Genomic DNA, 18,166 nt, shown 5'->3' on the forward strand with positions numbered 1-18,166 from the left:
ACATAAATGGACTCAACTCCTCAATAAAGAGATATAGGATATCAGACTGGATACGTAAACAAAATGGAGCATTTTGCTGCATACATGAAACTCATATCAGAGACAAAGACAGACACTATCTCTGAGTAAAAGGTTGGGAAAAAAAAACTTCCAAGCAAACAGCCCCAAGAAGAAAGCTGGAGTGGCTATTCTAATATCAAATAAAGTAAATTTTCAACCAAAAGTTATCAAAAAAGATAAGGAAGGACACTTTTTACTCATTACAAGGGAAATCTCTCAGGAGGAACTCTCAATCCTTAACATATATGCTCCAAATATAAAATCACCCACACTCATAAAAGATACCCCACTAAAGCTCAAAAAATACATTTGACCCCACACAATAATAGTGGGAGACTTTAATACACCACTCTCACCAATGGACAGATCATGGAAACAGAAACTGAACAAGGACACTGCAAAACTAGTAGAGACTATGAACCAACTGAAATTAATAGATATCTACAGAACATATCATCCTAAAGTAAAAGAATACACCTTCTTCTCAGCACCCCATGGCACCTTCTCGAAAACTGACCACATAATTTGACACAGAACAAGCCTCAATCGATATAAGAAGACTGAAATACTCCCATGCATCCTCTCAGATCACCATGATCTAAGGCTGGTCTTTAACAACAACAAAGACAACAAAAATCCCACATACACATGGAAACTAAACAATGCTCTGTGAAACCATAGAAGGGTCAAAGAAGAAATAAAAAAAGAAATTAAGGACTTAATTAAAGAGAAAACATGTATTCCTTTAAACTATAAGGACTAGTTTGTGACATGTATTACTGTGTTATATTGTGATTGGCAAAAATGTACATTTTAGAAAAATGAATCACCTTACCCATCCTTTCTACTCTAAAAACAGAACCAACATTTGTTCATATATGAAGTCAGGGTGGCACTATACAGTACCCCAACTGGTCACCCAAAAAAAGGTAGAGAACTGACTGATAATATTTATGATGAAGCTTATCCAATGAAATCACTTTAGAAAACAAAATACCTTTTATGAAGGCTTGAGGTTTCAAATATTCCAATGTTCCTCACCTGCCAGCCACCCACATCAGCTAACTACACAGCCGAGTGGCTGATGTCACACAACTGCCACTCCTACCCTCTGATGAGTCTGTAGGAACTTGTTTCATTTATGTTTGGCACAGTTCTCAGCTATCCCTAAAAGCACTCTCTTCATTTCTTATAATACAACCCCCAGAGATAAGCACAAGTAAGAAACTAAAACCACTCATGAGCATACCAGCCAAACTGATTCCTACTATCATTCTGAGGTAATAAGAAGTGACCACTGGACACTCCTCTGCTTGAAGGCATCGTCCTGTTCCTTCTCTTCTTCCATGGACTGCCCCCCTGCACACTGAGGTGCAGAGGTATCCAGAGACCACAGTAAGTAAGCATCACTGAGAAACACCTTTGTGGAGGAACTGAGGAAGCATGTTCTAACAGAGCCCCATGGGTGCACAGGTGTGACCTGCCAGACCCACAGCTGGCCAGCTGTGCTGCGGCTACCTGTGAACAGCATCAGGTGCTTCCTGCTCACATCACTTACTGTGCCGGGCATGTGACTTCTCTCATTCCTCCCATTCTGTGAGGGGCCATTTTTGAGCTTCTTCTTCTTCTTGGCTGTCTCTTTGTGTTCTTTCTGCTTGTTCTTCACCTCAATAAGTGCAGAAATAAAGCTGTTTTCCAGTTCCTTCGCAAACTCCAGTTCATCTCTCAGGGACAACTGCTGCACCAGCTCCTCAGAGTACTCTATAATGGCTGTCTCAATTTCTTCCAGCAGTTCCTTTAGCTCAGACACTGACAGCCTATACACTCCTGTGGCCAGAAACAAAGTACAGCAAACATTGTGACTGGATTGTTTCAAGGCAGCATAACGGGTGCTTTAAACCAAAGGACAAATCAAAGTCTAAGCAATTATACTGACTGTTTGGGATCTTCTCAGAAACTAAGACACTCTGGTGGGTATATATGAGTAGAGATGAGTAAAGTACTCAGCCGAGATTAAAACTTTATCTATTTTTATATGTATGAATCAAGCATTCCAGGAAAGTACTATAGCCAAGAATGAAATGAGCTGGTCTGAGGAAAAGAACAGACACAAAAGCAAAGTGAAGGGACTCAGAGTGACAAGCAAGCTGGCAGGGACAAGAAACGATCAGAAAGGATCAAATAAAATGCTAGCTCAATCCTCAGGAGGACGAAAGGAGGAACAGTCCATGACAATCACTTCGGTTCTTCCCCAGCACTCCAAAGCAGGAGAGCCAGGGGGCTATCGCTGAAGCCCTACTGTCTGCACCTTGAAATGAGACAGAGTGAGCTCTAGGGAAGCATTTACAAAAGTCATAAAACAAAAGTGAGGTTACTGTAATCCAATGTAACCACTATCTTTACAGAATGGAGAGAACAGACATCACCTCCTGAAAACCAAGGAGAAACACAGCTATCCCCAGCCACAAGCCAAGGAGTTGAATTTTAACCTCTGGCCCACAAAGTTCAGATACGGTAAGTTCCACTGTCTAAGCCACCCAGTCTAAGGAACTTTTTCGGAATGCTAGCTTAACTAATACATACTTTCCATATCTTATATATCAAGACTGGATTTTGGATTTAGTACTCCAGCAGGGCTAATGGCTTATCTACAGACCAAATTGTGGCCAAATCATATCAGAGGAAAAAATGTACTGTGTCAGAAAATTTTCTGAAGGTTAAAAAGAAGCCACATAATACACAGAGATTAAGGTAGGCCAGCCTCAGACCTTTGGTCAAAACATAGATACAGGAGAGAGTGTAATATGGCGAAGACCTACGATTACTATAGAGCTTGATGGCAAGAGGATTAAACTGCAGATATGGGACACGGCCAGCCAGGAGTGGTTTCGGACAATCACGACAGCCTACTACAGGGGTGCCCTGGGTATCATGCTGGTCTATGACATTACCAATGAGAAGTCCTTCAACATCATCCAGAATTGGATTCGGAACATTGAGAAGCATGCCTCGGCAGATGTGTAGAAGATGATACTGGGGAACAAGTGTGACGTGAATGACAAGAGACAGGTGTCCAAGGAACGGAGAGAAAAGCTGGCGCTCGACAATGGGATCAAGTTCATGGAGACCAGTGTGAAGGCCAACATCAATGTGGAGAATGCATTTTTCACTCTCGCCAGGGATAACAAAGCAAAAATGGACAAAATGTTGGAAGGGAACAGCCCTCAGGGGAGCAGCCATGGACTCAAGATCACAGTGGAGCGGCAGAGGAGGACCAGCTTCTTCCGATGCAGTCTTCTGTGAGGACAAGATCTCTGTCCATCCTGAGCCTGTGCTCAGCCCAGCTGACTGTGCCTGCCCCGGGCGAGCCTCCACCTCCAATGCTCGGACTCGATTGAGAAATTGATTATTTTAGTAACCATCTGATCTTCTCCACCTTCAGAGATGGACCAAGTTAGAATTTTGCTGTTTTTCCTGTGTCATCTGCCAGTCAGGCCTATCCATCCCCTGCCGCATTGCCACAGTTGGAGAGAGGTTGGGTGGGGGCACGGCAGCCTCCATCTCCAGCCTTCTGTCCCTCCACCACAGAAGGGAGGCCAGTGGCAGTGCCCAGCCTGCCTGGCCCCATACTCAAAGCACCACCTCAATGAGGGTCAAGCCTGGCATCTGCCTTCACCTATTCTCAGTTGTAGACAAGTGACAGCCATGTCCACTGTCTCCTTATGTGTCAAACCAAAGGGAAGCACAAACTAACTGAAGCCCACTTAGAGGATTTTGGAAGAAGTGGACGGTTCCCATGGTCAGAGCAGGGAGTCTGTGATCCAGACTGAGGTGACCACCACTCTCTCATGATCCACTGTCATTGGGCCACGTGTGTCAGTGACACATAAATCACTTCCTGATCTTCTTCTTCTCTGGCTGGCTCTAATCGGATGTTCTTTTCTAGCTAAGATGATTTTTATATTTCCAGATTCCTAACACCATGAGGTGATTCTGTCTTTGATTTTCTAGCAGCAGACCTGGGAGATCGGGAACCATGTGTCTGCCCTGTCATAGGGAACCTGGTCCCTGAGACCCAGACAGACATTCCATGGCACAGTGCGACCCTGCAGTCTTTACACTTACGTTGTGACAGCTCTGTCCTCCAAGAGGGGTGTTGTCTAGGAGCACCTTTCATTTTACTCTAACCCTCCCCCCAAGCTGACAGTCAAGCTGTCAGCATCAAAATCTCTCCCTTTTTTGAAATTAAAACCAATGTACCAGCAGTAGTCACCCGCCCTCCCCTAGAGTCCCTGATGTACCATGTTTACACTGACCAGAGAAAATCCAATTAAAGTGCATTTTAAAAGTAAAAAAAAAAACAAAAAACAAAAAACAAAACAAACAAACAAAAAAAAACATAGATACAAGCCCAGATCATAATGGGATCTTACCCAGGAGGGAACCAGGCCTGGCAATCAATAATCATGATGCATCAGCTGCCAGTCTCAGAGCAATCCCATGCTGGGTATGGCTATTCAGGACCTCTTCTTGACAACCAGCCACCTGGTACTTACAGTCCAGTGCTGTCAAATCCAGACACAGATCCAACTCTAAAGAAATCTCACTTCCCCAAATTCTTCAAAGCTACATCAAAGACAACTGTTCGTAAACTTAGGAATTCTTTTCAATAAATACATTACTATCTTGCTTTTTATAAGCTAAAGTTTCTCTCCAGAAAATGCATGTTGAAGTCTTAACTCACAGGAGCACAGAATAAACCAGTGTTTGGAATATTTACAGAGATGACTAAGTTAAAATGAGGCACAAGCCAGTTCTCAATCTAATGTGACCAATATCTCACAGGAAGACGAAGAAGCATGGGACACTGGTACATACAGAAGGAAGCCCAGGGAAAGGATGGCCAGCCACAGGCCAGGGAGGAGGCTTGAGAGAAGCCAAACCTCAGACCTTATCAGAACAACCAGGAAATAAACTTAGGCCGTTGAAGCACCCCAGACTGCAAAAAATTCTCCCCAAAACAAACCAGTCCAGGGCTTGAGGAAAATAGAGACCTGCACAATCGCCAAAGTATGTGCACAGAACTTATGGTCAGAGGACCCAAGAAAACTAAAGCTTTCTGGAGATGTGCCATTTTGTGTTGAATGTAGACAGAAGGCATGGAGGCTGACATAAGTAGGGTCTCGTACGCTCTTCATAGCTGCTCATGCTAGAACTCTTAAAGGGTTTGAATCTCCTGGGAGAGCATGTAGAGCCGGTCTGACTGTGTGGGGGTCTCCTCATCTTCTGGGTCTGGTGATTCCTGCATCATTTCTTCAATTTCAATAACCTTTCAAAACATGTACATTGCTGTTAATCAACTAAATTAACCAAGAAAAGAATTGATTGTGTCACAGTACTTACCAGATTACCTGAGTAGAGGGATGTTAATTGCCTAGTATGTACAGGAAGCACATGTAGAAGTGAACACTGCTTATGGAATTTATAATATTTGAACACAAAATTAAATAGAATATGATCTTGTATGCCTACTGCGACTCAACAGACCTTAGCAGATCTTCATGTGTCTGAAAAAAAGGTGCTGTAATTTACTCATACGCAGATCATAGCTAGAGTTGAAAGATGGTAAATACCGGAAAATGTACTATAAACCACACAAGTGTGCTCAACTTCAATGTATTCTACATTAATTTGACAAAAACTTACAAAATGTAATATACATAAAAATATTCTCAAATAGAACAGGAAGTCAGCTCTCTAGCAGAAAAAGAATTTCATTTATTAATTCAGTGAAGGACAAATGGGGTATTTTTAAATTACCAAAACCAGAATCAGACAGAAAAAAAGCTTAGAGAAGAAGGAAGACTCCAGAAATGAACCTAGCTTTAATTACACCAGGACCTACTTTAATACTCAGTATGAGTCAAGCCTTACAACTGTACCTTGTCTGATTCCAGATTAAGAGAAAAGGGAAGTAGAAACTTTAAAGGAAAGAGAAAGATACTCACTACCTAAAAGGGAGTGGGAGGGCATTTAAAATTAAGAAACATTTAAAAATGCACTTCAATGTTGATGTAAAACACAGTGAGTACATATGAAAGAACCTAGGCATCAATGAATGTTACATGTAGCTCTTCAGCTGGGGAAAGTAAAAGCCAACCCAAGAGGGACCTTGCTGAGTAGGAAGGAAGCCTCCCCATATAGCAATGTGAACAGTACAGTAAGACATTCCAGGAGGCTGTAGCAGGGGACTCTGTAAACCTTAAAAACAGAAACAACATGGCATCCAGCATATTTCTTGGGGACTGAGACTGTTCAGGGTCACAGTGCATTCTGAACTGTCATTACCTTTCTCGTTAGCACCACAGTTGCCTAAGCCTAGAACAATCCAACTACAAATGTAATCAGGGAATCAGAAAGACATTCCTCCCGTGCACACGCACTCCTCTGACCTAGCCATAACATATCTTCTTACTGACCTTCTCTTCCCTGACTAAAAATAAAAGGTGGCAGAATGCACAGCTGGGCAGCCTAAACAGCCATGTCCCACTCTGGCAACAGTACAGGTGCAGGAGGAGTGCTCAATGGCAGGGCTGACTTCAAGAAGTGAGAAGAAACAGAAGCTGGTTTCAAGATGACTTTGATATTACTACCACACCCCACAGGTATAATGCCGGCTTCTGTCTACAGAATATAACAAACACTTTTATTGTTTGTTAAAAATTCTTACCCAGGGTTCTACAGAAAGAAGCTTGCTCGGGCAAAGCTGGGCAGCTCAGATCTCTGATTTCAAGCACTCAGGAGGTAGAGGCAGGGGGGTCTCCATAGTCTGAGAACACCTTTGTCTGCAAAGGGAGTTCCAGGCCAGCCAAGGTATGTAAGGAGACCTTGGCTCAAAACAAACTCAAATATTCCAGTCCACTCATGTTTGGGTAACCTTGTAAAAAGCAGAAATTTCTTAAGTTTTTTTTTTTTTTTTTTTTTTTTTTTTTTTTTTTAATTTTGGTTTAAACACTAACCCTCTGTTACTTGTAATCAATCACAGACTGTGACTAGCCTGGAAATCTTCTCAATTCAAAAACATAATCTTCCTTGGACAGTAGACAGCTTGTTTCACCTCTCCATTGAAGCCAGCACTGCCCACACTATTCTACAGGAAAGGAGAGTATTCTGACAAGCGTCATTTGCTGCCAGTGTAAGAAGTGGCTCTAAGGCCCAGGCTTCACCTCCATACCTGGTCTGCAGTAGAGAGAGGCTCCTCGTTGACACAGGAGATGATGATTGAATGCATGTCCAGCTGCTCCCTCAGCAACTCTTTATCTGAGGTGTCAAAGAGCAAGCCACCACTCATCTAGAAACAGAAGCACCCCATTTAAAAGGAAGACCTGAGTCTGAGACAATGGGAAAATGTGGTGTGCTTCTTGACCATCGAGAAAAGACGACCACCACCCCTTCTCAGATCACGCTTTATTGTGGGAGCCTCTTGGTTGAAGGGGAGAGCAGGAAGCAAGAGGCCCTGAACTACCCTGGCTGTCTGCTTATATAGGGAGAAGCGTGTACCGGGCCTGCCATGATTGGTTGTCACCAGTCGGCTGACACCAGAGGCCTCGGGATTGGCCAGAGATAGGTTATGTACTGCGCATGCGCAGGGTTCAGTGCCTTAGCTGACAAGAGCCTTACTATATATGGAGTTGTTTACCTCAATCCGTGAGGGAGCCAGCGCCATCTTGTAATGGCGTCCGCTCCCCACAAGAAAGTACATGCAGTTCCTTGGAAGGGGTAAACTGACAGGCACTCCACACACACAGCATGTTGAAATGCTTTTTAACTAATTTATCTAATTTAATAATAAATTTTTACTAATTTATCTACAAACTACTTCCTAACATGCAAATACTCAGAGTTAAAGGAATTGACATCCTGGCAGGCAGTACCTGTCCAGGAGACACACTGAGCTTCCCAGATGAACATCTAAAAGAAGAAAGAACATCTGCAGGTCCTAAAACACCTTTAAGCCTAACTATGCTGTATAACCTCCAATCACCTCGGAGCCATTTTCTACCTGAGCTCTGTGCACAGGAGGCTGACCATATGGACCAGAACAAAGGATGCCCTTGACTTCAGGCTTCCAGTTGGGTTACACATTACTGATGGACACCAGGAGACTGCAAGGTGAGAAGGAGAGTGCTGGGCTCCTGTTGTCCTCCTCTCTGCCAGAATGCCATTTGTCAGCTCTGGCTCTAGTCAAGCAGACTTCTCAGCTAATCTCTACAGTTTCTAGGAACTTCTCTCTCTCCCCTGTTCATCTCAGATCTGCTATAGCAGCAATAGCTGTAATCGTTCCTGGAGTACCCAGGAGCTGGAGCCAAGCCTGAGATACTGTGTCATGCCTAGTCACTTTCTCTCATACCTACCCAACCCAATGTAAATAGCCCCTCTAGGAATACTGAGTTTTCTATCAACATCAATGACGAAAGGTACCTGCAAGACCCAACAGAATCAAGGAACTAGTACTGTCACATGATTTAGAGCTCTATTCTCCGAGAAGAACTAGCATACAATGAGAACAAACTATGGAAGAAAAAAATACCATTACAGTACAGAGTATATCATTAAATTGATGTATTAATCAATTATTATATGATATTACATGACAGACCAAGCAACTGTAATCTAAAACTTAAGTAAATAAATAAAAATCCTTAATATCCAAATGCTTCAAAATCAGAAGCTTATTGAGTAGCTTCATGATGTCACCAGGGGAAATTTCTCATATGACCTCAGTGTGGCAGGTTGTGCTCTAAACACATGTAGACCAAAAATATTAAAACTCCCACCAGACTATATAAATAAAATAATATTGTAATCATGCTTATACTTGGGTCCCACCTCTGTATCTAATTATATACGCACAAATATTCCAATTAAAAAAATCCAAAATCAAAAGCAATCATTTTAGATAGAGATTAGTCAACCATTTATAAATATTTTTGCATAACTTAGTTAAAAAGTATTAGGCATGGTAGTACGGGCCTGTAAAGCCAACAATAGGATGAGACAGGAAGATCTCAGTTCAAAGCCTTTCTAGGCAACTTAGTAACATCCTGTCTCAAAATGAAAAGTACAAAATGGTTAGGGATATATTTCACAACCTGCTTAAAGCTCTAGGTTCAAGCCCCAGTAATTGAGGTAAGAGAGGTTTATCTGAAAAAGCAATTTTATTTACTAGTATATAGGATATATTTGAACTATGGAATAAAATGGAGCAGATGCAGGTCTCTAGAACCTTCCCAGTTCTTTATACAAGAGTTTCAGGAGCTTTCAGATGAATTCCAGCCAGAATAAAGGTAGTGAAAGGAAAAAGGGTATGAAGGGGACCCTGGCATGCTGATTTTTCACGGCAGCATGGGAAAAACCTGCTGCTCTCCACCTCTGTCGGTACTGACTGCAATTCTCTGCCTACCCCCGGGGACAATGTACCTTCTCTTTCTATTTCTCATAGCATCTCAGGCCAGGAAAGGCCTAGCAGTGAGAACAAACACACATACCCATCGTCAAATTTTAGAACTCCATATATGAAAGACAAAAGCAAAATAGCAGAAAAAGAATCAAAAATTAATATTGTTGGCATCAGGATAGCTCCTATCCTCAGAAATGGCACCACCCACAGGTGACAGGGACCTGGCACATCCATCACCATGGAAACAGCCAAGCATTCCCAGGATACACAGGTTCAGAAGCCCACCTTCACCTTTAAGTAAATGATGTCACTACCCCATAAAAGACAGAACCATCCTACCCTTCTCTCTGTCTCTCTGTCTCTCTGTCTGTCTCTCTCTCTGTCTCTCTCTCTGTCTCTCTCTCTCTCTCTCTCTCTCTCTCTCTCTCTCTCTCTCTCTCTCTCTCTCTCTACCCCTTCTTTCTCTTTCCTCTTGACCACAACCCCTGTTCCATCATTCTATTAAACCTCTCCACGTGGGACCAAGCAGGTTTGGTGTAGTTACAGTGAGCCCAGAATTCTAATTAATGAGAGTGGGAGTCTGTACGGTGATCTTAGATTTTTTCCAGACCTGCCTGGCCTTGGGTCCTTGCATGGCAATGCAGCTGCCTGGTTCCCTTAACTGCTGACACCACTGCCTAGCGATTTTGTACCACCTCCCAGGCAGCTGATCACCACCACTCATGCTGCCACCTCCACCCACCCACTGCCACAGTCTTCCACCATGTGATTCGCTGCTGCTACTGAGGCCACTGGACATACTCGTGGGCCGCTGCCCACTGTGGCCCACTATGTGCCACATGGGCCACTTAGGCAGGTCAGCTACACACCACACAATTTCACTTTTCCTGATATCAGATTGTGGCTAAGTTTCCCACACAAACACCAGCTAATTAAAAGAGCAGATTAATAGATCTTACCACTCCAGTGGGAAAAAAGAACCCCCAATTTCAAAAACAAGGTTTGGCCAGCCTTTGTGGGCAAGGAGGGTTAGTTCTCTGCAGCCAAGGTCCAAAATAGACATTGACCTTCCCGGGAACGCTCCTTAATTTTCACCCCCTAAGGGCTCTTACAGAAGTCCAGGCCTGGTGGGGAGTGACAACTCAGACCTCTGGTAGTAGGTGGATGTTTTCCTCTCTATTGAGTTTATCTACTGGGACATTAGTTGAGATAACTCAATAGCTCCCCCTTCCCAATGGGCAACTCAATGTCTCAGAAGGTATCACTGGGCTCCCCACTGGGATATCTCTTGGAAATATCTTTCAAATATCTAAAACTAATGCCCCAGCTGAGGACAGACATCTAAAATTGATACGCCTCTGCAATAATATTTGGACTCAATATTCATTACACAATGACTCAAAATGGTCACAAGATGGCACCCTAGAATTGTTAATTTTATGAGACCTTCACTCATACTGCCAACTATCAGGTAAATGGATAAGTGGTTCCCTGTGTACAGGCATTTATCTATCTCTGCTCTAGCCCTTCTCTGTGTTCCTCTTGTAGCCCCACCCAACTCCTTTTAGCAATGAGGCAAACAGCAGATGACAGCACAGCTCTCATCCCAGCTAACAAGCCACTCCCTCTCCGAGGCAAAATACATACTACCACCTCAGCTTCCACTCCTGCTACTCTAAACTTTACAGAACCCTCCTCCCTCCACTGCTGGACTCACACTCGAGTGTTACACACCACCCACCCTGAGGACCCCTTCCCGCCTTCTCTCGTCCTCTTCTGCACCGCACCCCCAACCCCACCCCATCTCCACACACACTGGCTCTCTGCTGGTGCAAGCTGCAGGTCGCTCTACCTTGGCGCCTAGTTTTACTCCTCCCATTACCTGCTCCAAGGCCACAGCCAAACTCCCACCAAATTCTTCATTTCCAGAGACACCTGGCCCAGCACCTGTACTTCTGATAAATGAGGTGGCCGGTGTCAATGGGCTACTCCATGTCCACGTACCTCACTAAATAAACTCTCCAAAATAGAAAGCAGACTGGGTTCCTACACCTCCAACTCTTTATTAAACAGTTCTGATACATGGCCCAATCTTACAGTTTGACATTCCATGAGGTACATATGACCGTTACTAATAATTTAATTCCTGAGAAATGACAGCAGGTTTGGGAGTAGGCAAAAATGCATGCAGACAAGATCCATCAAAGAGATGGAACATACCCAATATGATCTGAGGTAGTACCAGACCAAGATCCCCAATGGGATCATAACTCCGCAGGTGCTATTTTAGCCAGAGACAGATTCACAACCTTCCTCCTGGCCAGTCTCCACAGAGCAGCCTTAAAACTGGTATATTTTGAAAAACTCAAAGAGGTTTTTCCAAGACAGACAGGAAACTATTAACCCCCTGACACTTGTCAAACTGTCCTGTCTTCACCAACACTTCCATCCTAACAGCCAAGAGTTGTTATTTTGTTAAGACCCATCAACAGCCTACTCCTGAAGATTTAAGTTTCTTAAAATTATCACTGTTTCTTGCAGAATCTGCCAGGCAACTCAAAATAATCTAGCGCCTCCTTTTCTACCCATCAGGCCCGAGGTTCTCTTCCTGGAACCGACTGGCAACTTTTACTTTACCCACATGCCCACTGTCAGACGTGCCATGTACCTCCTATTCTTGGGAGATACATTCTTGGGGTGGGTAGAGGTATTTCCCACAACTAACAAAAGGGCTCAGACAGTCTCTAATCTCCTTCTCTGAGAGATCATCCCCTGAATCAGTGTCCCAGCTTTCTTGCAGTCAGACAATGGTCCCACTGAGTTTACCTCCCAAATCTCTCAAAATCTGACATTTCCTGACATTTTCAAATTCCCCACCACCCTCATTCTTCAGGTGAAGTAGAAAGAACCACCCACTCTATAACCCACCCTTGTGCAGCTGACACTGAAACTTCAACTTGACTGAGTAAAACTCTTACCTCTGTCTCTTTTCAGACTACTAGCTCTCCCCAAGCGACGTCTCCAGGCCTCACCTTTTGAACTCATGTATGGGCATCCGGTCCTAACTCCTGGCCTCTCACCTAAATGCTCTCCCCTCCCAGATCGTTTACTCACCCTGTTACTTTGCCACCTCTGTTCTCTCCTATGGAATTTTGCTGTCCACCATCTACCTCGACCTCACACTGAAACTTGTCCACTGTCTGTCAACACTGGAGACCAAATTCTTCTATCCCCTCCAGACAACTGGCACTCATCCCTCTCTCCTAAACGGCAGAGACCTTTAAGGATTCTCTTGACACCCACAGCTGCTTAACTTGAGGGACTCACTCACTGGGTCCATCTGTCCCACCTCAAACCTTTTATCCCTCCTCCTAAACGTTCTTCATACATGTCAACCCTAACAGGACCGTGCTCTGTTAAGTTCCAGAACATCGAGACCATCCACCTTGTCCCCAGTTTCAGAAAATAAGACTTCACCCTGTCAGTGACATTCAACACCACTGGAGTAGACATGGGTTTCTAATCTGACCCTTATTGTTTGTTTCTATCCAAGGTAGCCTGTACATTTTGAGATTCGAGGTTCAAGAAACTCTCACAGAAAACAAATTTTTTAACAGTGTAAATGATCTTTTTTTAAAAAAATCAATACCAAGTTTACTACATTTATTCCACAAAGTTTGGCGGCAAGTTATATATATATATATATATATATATATATATATATATATATATATATATATATATATATATATATATATATATATATGAATGCATGATGGCACAGCTCAATATCTTTATTATTTTAAATTATATCTATTATGTCTGTTTTCTAGAAGAAACACAAAGTATTATTCCAAGTTTTAGGTATCCACAGAAAACTATTTCCCACATATGGAAAACACGTGGCATGAGCTATGTGTTGTTGTCTAGGATGACTCCGACCAAGTTACTAGTTTTAAAAAAAAACTGTGTTTACCAATGTTACAAATTTGTAATCATACCCAGTTGCGTATAAGCCAATAATCTAAGACCAGGACATACAGAGCATATTTATACCTTTTAAAACCAGTCAAAGCAAACATGAAGTAACCACACATTTTATATAGTTAAGCTACATAAAAATTACATTTTTTAGCTGTAATTTAATGAAATGAGCACTCTATCACCAGCTGAGCTCAATAAACACAGTCAGGGATTTGTCTAGGAAAAACAGCCATCAACTCTAAACTGAGAGCACCTGTGCAAGCAGCCTGGCCAGACATTTGGCTCCAGGCAGGCCTCTAGCTGAGCTAACTTCCGGTGTAGAGCTCCAAAGGCCTGCTCTTATTTTATCTTTTATTGTTACCTTTTTAGGCATGAGTTAAAACTAAATCAAAAGGTAAGCGAATATAAAACTCAACTTTATATTTCTTGTGAAACAATATAAGAAATTAAGATAATTATAAATCCTCACTAGCTGGCATCTGACTAGCAGCAGTTATCTGGCTAAGGCCACATGGTCAGCAGCCTGACTAGCTGACAGGGTTAAGTCACCTTTAGCTTGGGGTCCTTGGAGGGGTTAGGCTATATGTTTTTTTATTCTTTCACAGTAAATGTCCAGAAAGGAACAAAGCTATTATTTCTTCCATTGTGTTATTCAGGTGGGTAAAAAAATCTTTAAATAATATATTATAAAATATTTTATATACACACATGCCCAGAATTTGTATAAAATTTATTGGGCAAATTTATCTGGTGAGGGGAAACTGAAGTCAAATGTACTGTATGGGAGAAAAGTAAATCTGAAAAGGTATGTGTGTGTGTGTGTGTGTGTGTGTGTGTGTGTGTGTGTGTGTGTGCGTGTGTGTGTGTGAGTGTGTGTATTACATAGATGGATAGATAGATAGATAGATAGATAGATAGATAAATAGATAGATAGGGTCTAGTTGTCAAAGTACCATGCTTTAGCAAATGCTAAACCAACAGATAAGAAGGCCTCTAAATGAAATTTTCTATTGAAAACTTCAGATAGAGTAATTGCAAAGTAACTGAGTTATTCGAGTAAAGAGGAGGTCTGGGGACAGGTAGCATCAAAACAGATACCAGTAGGTGTGTAGGAGAAATAGACCCCAAGTTTATAGAGAGACCCAATATACATATCAACCAACAGAGAAGAAAATAAAACCAGAATGAAAAGAAATCTATATTGACCAAAAAAAATTAAGGAAAAGCTTTTTTGCTTGTCAAAAAGAATTGAATTCTTTCCATTTGTTTTCCTATTAAAGAACAAAACAAAACTTTTGAACAGACAACATACAAAGAAACCATCTTTTCTAAGAAGTTGGATATGCCCATTACCCTGATTTGATTATGAATTGTAAGCATTTATCAAGTTACCACATTTTACTACATAAATATGTGTTAAGTATTATATGTTGATTAAAACTAAGAACACTGGCAATCCAGAATTTGTTAATTAATGACATTTCATTCTGGTTATACCAATTTGATATGGGGAGTCTTGGGTGAACAGCTACACTTTGCACTTTAATGATTAAATTGATGTCTTCATTCATTCTGAGCAATAGCAGTTGGTCACCATAAGAAGGAGCCAAGATGACTGACTATGGCTTCATCCTCTGGAAGGTACCAGAAGCCCTGACCAGGTGGCCACTCTGAGTACATGTGTGAGTGTATCCTGTGTCATCTGAGTACATGTGTGAGTGTGTCCTGTGTCATCATAGTACATGTGTGTGAATGTGACCTGTGTCATCTGAGTATATGTGTGAGTGTGTCCTGTGTCATCAAAAGCTGTTCTCTGAATGATAGCTACAAGGTAATATTGGCGGCAGTTCTTTGTCCAACCTTAACATTTATTAACTCTTATTTTACCTCTGAAGTAAAACTATATTTTACACTACCATTATATAAATTAAGTTTACTGCAAGGTGATGTACCATTAATAACTTAGACTGTTGGCACTTGAGTATTCAGAGCAACATCAGAGGATATAACTATGAAAAGAAGTTCAATGGAAACAGGGTATCTCTAGCAGTCAAGAAGCTAATTAAGCCCATTCATGTCCTATTCTTATGGGAGAGGGATAAGAAGTTTCTTCTAAATTGTATTTAGTACAAAGAAAAATGGACAATGAAATGACATTTGAGTAAAGGGGGAGGTCTGGAGACAGGTAGCATCAAAGGAGACACCAATTGTTGTCTAGAAAAAAATAGATAATTTAGAGTAGTCTGCATCAGAAGAGACACCATGAGGCTGGGACTATACCCACACAGGTTCAGGGGAAGCTCTTCATTGGGATCTGATATAGTTATATATTTCACTTGGATCATATACATCATTGTACCATATCTTCTGGAATACTGAATAATGTATATTTATTATAGAAATATTCTAAATTTTCTACATAATCAGAATTAGGCAATTATATTGCTCAGCAATAGCCTATAAAACCCTCTAGAGCTGTCTCCCAAATTTGACAATAATGAGAGAGACAGGAAAAATTTTCTTTTCAATAGATGCATTTTACTCTTTAGGAATTTTCCCCTACAATCTTGCTGCCTCTTTCCTAAGTTCAGATTTCTAAAACTTTTACAATATTTCTTGCTATCTTGAAAAAAAGCTTTCTAACTGAGGAGATTGTGAGGATATGGATAAAAATATCTACTATACCTATAAACATAATTTCAAATTTTTCACATTTTTGTTGGATATATTTTATTTACAATTCAAATGTTATTTCCTTCCCACTTTACTCTCCATTACTCCCAATCCCATTCCTACCCTGTGTCCATGAGGGTGTCCCCCTACCCTCTACTACCTCCTTGCCTGACATTCCCCTGTACAGGGGATGGGACCTTGGCCAGACCAATGGAAAAAGCACATTTTTAAATGGAGCATGACATAGATAAAGTGATCTTTTATTGCACATATTTGAGAAGATAATGTCTTACTGAATATGGTGGTGAACATCTTTTAACCCTTTTTAATTGAATATTCTCTGTATTTACATTTCAAATGTTATCTCCTCCCTCCCTCTCCAATCCCCCTTCCCCTCCACTTGCCTTCATGAAGGTGCTCACTCTCCCAACCACCCACTCCCACCTTAGTGCCTTGGCATTGATCTGTACTGGGAAAACATACCTTTCTGAACCAAAGGCCTCTCCTCCCACTGTTGGCAGACAATGCCATTCTCTGCTGCATATGCAACTGGAGCCATAGGTTTCTCCATGTGTACTCATTGGTTGGTGTTTTAGTTCCTGGGAGCTGCTAAAGGTTTGATTTATTGATAACGTTAGTTATCACATGGGGCTGAAAACCTTTCAGTTTCTTCAGTTCTTTCTCTAGCTCCTTCATCCCTGTGTTCAGTCTGATGGGTAGCTCCAAGTATCCTCATCTGTATCAGTACAGCTCTGGCAGACCCTCTGAAGAGGCATCCACATCATGCTCCTGCGAGTAAGCACTTCTTGGCATCAGCCATAGTGCCTGGGTATAGTGGCTGAATATGGGATGAATCCCCCGGTCTCATGAATATCTTTTCTCCAATTCCTGCTCCTCTATTTGTTTTTTTATTTCCTCCCGTGAGTTTTTTATCCTCTTTTCTAAGAAGGACTGAGGCATCCACCTCCTGATCATCCTTCTTTTTATCTTCATAAGGTCTGTGAATTGGGTATTATGAGATTTTTGGCCTAGTATCTACTTATCAGTGAGTACATATAATGAGTGGTTTTCTTTCTTTCTTTCTTTCTTTTTATTTGCTTGCTTGTTTTGTAACTGGGTTACTTCACTCAGGATAATGCTTCTAGTTTGATCCATTTGCCCAGGAATTTTATGAAGTCATTGTTGAATAGTTGAGTAGTACTCCATTGTGTAAATGTACCACACTTTTCTGTATCATTCCTCTGTTGAAAGACATCTGTTTTTTTTTTTTTTTTTTTTTTTTTTTTGCCTTCTGGCTATTATAAAGAAGGTTACAATGAACACGGTTGAACATGTGTCCTTGTTATATGCTGGAGAATTTTTTGGGTATATGCTGAGAAGTTGGATAGGTGGGTCCTCAGGTAGTACTATGTCCAATTTTCTTGCAAACCCACCAACAATAAAGAAAAGTTCCTCTTCCTCCACATCCTCTCCACCATATACTGTCACCAGAGTTTTTGATCTTAGCCATTCTCACTGGTGTGAGGCAGAATCTCAGGGTTGTTTTCTTTGCATTTCTATAATGATGAGGATGTTGAACACTTCTTTAGGTGCTTTTAAGCCATTCAGTATCCCTCACTTGATACTTATTTGTTTAGCTCTGTACCTCATTTTTAATAGGATTATTTGATTCTCTGAAGTCTAACTTCTTGAGTTTTTGTTTTTGTTTTTGTTTTTTTTGTTTTTTGTATACTTTGAATACTAGCCCCCTGTCAGATGTAGGATTGGTAAAGATCTTTTGTCAATCTGTTGGTTGTTGTGTTCTTTCCTTACAGGAGCTTTGCAATTTTATGAGGTCTCATTTCTCAATTCTTCATCTTAGAGCATAAACCACTGCTGTTCTGGACCAGAAAATTTTTGCTGTGTTTCTGTGTTCTAAGATTTGCCCCACTTTCTCTTCTATTAGGTTCAGTATACCTGGTTTTACATGGAGGTCTTTGATTCACTTAG

The 18,166-nt window shown here is 41.5% G+C and overlaps 2 pseudogenes across 2 annotated transcripts; one reads left to right on the plus strand and one right to left on the minus strand.

Moving 5' to 3' along the window:
- Positions 1–1,330: 1,330 nt before the first annotated feature.
- Positions 1,331–10,319, minus strand: LOC308416206 (fasciculation and elongation protein zeta-2-like; annotated as a pseudogene). The gene is made up of 4 exons: positions 10,107–10,319; positions 7,295–7,411; positions 5,250–5,389; positions 1,331–1,887 (listed from the first exon to the last, which is right to left on the minus strand). The product of its transcript is annotated as a fasciculation and elongation protein zeta-2-like (transcript).
- On the plus strand, positions 2,051–3,363 carry LOC308416209 (ras-related protein Rab-8A-like; annotated as a pseudogene). The gene is made up of 3 exons: positions 2,051–2,059; positions 2,466–2,574; positions 2,846–3,363. The product of its transcript is annotated as a ras-related protein Rab-8A-like (transcript).
- Positions 10,320–18,166: the final 7,847 nt, after the last annotated feature.

Source organism: Micromys minutus (genome assembly GCF_963924665.1).
Source record: "Micromys minutus genome assembly, contig: SCAFFOLD_145, whole genome shotgun sequence".
Lineage (NCBI taxonomy): Eukaryota > Metazoa > Chordata > Mammalia > Rodentia > Muridae > Micromys > Micromys minutus.